Below are 1,016 nucleotides of genomic sequence, written 5' to 3'. Positions count from 1 at the left end.
AGAACACCCAAAATGAGAGAGATAACAAAAGGGAATGCCCTGCCACAGAGTCAGGGTGGGGTGAGGGGGTGGAATAGGTGTGGAGAGGGATACTGGGATCATTGGTGGTGGAGAATGGCCACTAGTGAGGGATGGGTACTCGAACATTGTATGACTTAAACACTAGCATGAAAATAAGTAAATCTGTAACTGTACCCTAATGGTGATTCACAAATAAAAAAATAATAAATTAAAAAAATAGTATCACTATGATGTACAAAAGCATGTAAAACTTATCTATAGCAATCGGTATTAGAGACGTGCCGGCTAAGGAGAGGGCTACTAGAAGAAAGTGAAAGGGGATTTTTTGATATGTGTTTTTTTCCTATTCTAGTGATTGCTACATAGTACTATTTTAACTAATTAAATTGTACACTAATTATGTATGCAGTTTTCTTAATTGTATCTATTTTTAAATTGAACTAAAGGTAAGAAGCAACAATTTATGACAAGTTGTTAGATGATTGAAAGTTTATATGAAAGATGATTCAAAGTTTATATGGAAGATTATACTTTCAGGGGTCATTGCTATAGTTCTTTACTATAGAAGTTTCTCTGATCCTGTAGAGCACCCGAAACATGAGGAGAAGCCAGAGCATCCTCTCCTGAACATGAAGCTGGTTCTAAGTGTTGCTTGTGCAACTGCCTTTTATAATTGATGATGGTTCTTCTCCTCCTTTGTAAGAGGGAAAGGGGAAGGAAGCTGTCTGAGTGGTTTCCTGGGGGGAAAAATGTTTATACAGTACATTTGGTTTTACCAACTCTAATAAAATACATTTTTACACATTGTATAGTGAATCTACATTTAGAAATCTTACCTTAATCAAACATTTATTTAGGAAGAATAATGTGCATGCACATTTTTCCTGAGTAATGCATTTTCACACATTGCATATGAAAACAAAAGCGTGTTTACACTTTTGGTAAATGAATCAAGGCTATCTGGGCAGTTTTGCATTTCCCAAATACCTGCTATC

At 35.6% G+C, this 1,016-nt stretch overlaps 1 non-coding gene across 1 annotated transcript; it reads left to right on the top strand.

Annotated features, from left to right (window-relative positions):
- The first annotated feature begins 542 nt into the window (after window positions 1-542).
- Window positions 543-755, top strand: LOC129401171 (small nucleolar RNA U3). Its single transcript, XR_008628126.1, has one exon. It is a non-coding gene; the product is annotated as a small nucleolar RNA U3 (small nucleolar RNA).
- The last annotated feature ends 261 nt before the right edge of the window (window positions 756-1,016 follow it).

The sequence above is a fragment of the Sorex araneus genome, chromosome 1 (genome assembly GCF_027595985.1).
Source record: "Sorex araneus isolate mSorAra2 chromosome 1, mSorAra2.pri, whole genome shotgun sequence".
Taxonomy (NCBI): domain Eukaryota; kingdom Metazoa; phylum Chordata; class Mammalia; order Eulipotyphla; family Soricidae; genus Sorex; species Sorex araneus.
This window is presented reverse-complemented; position numbering and strand designations above follow the sequence as displayed.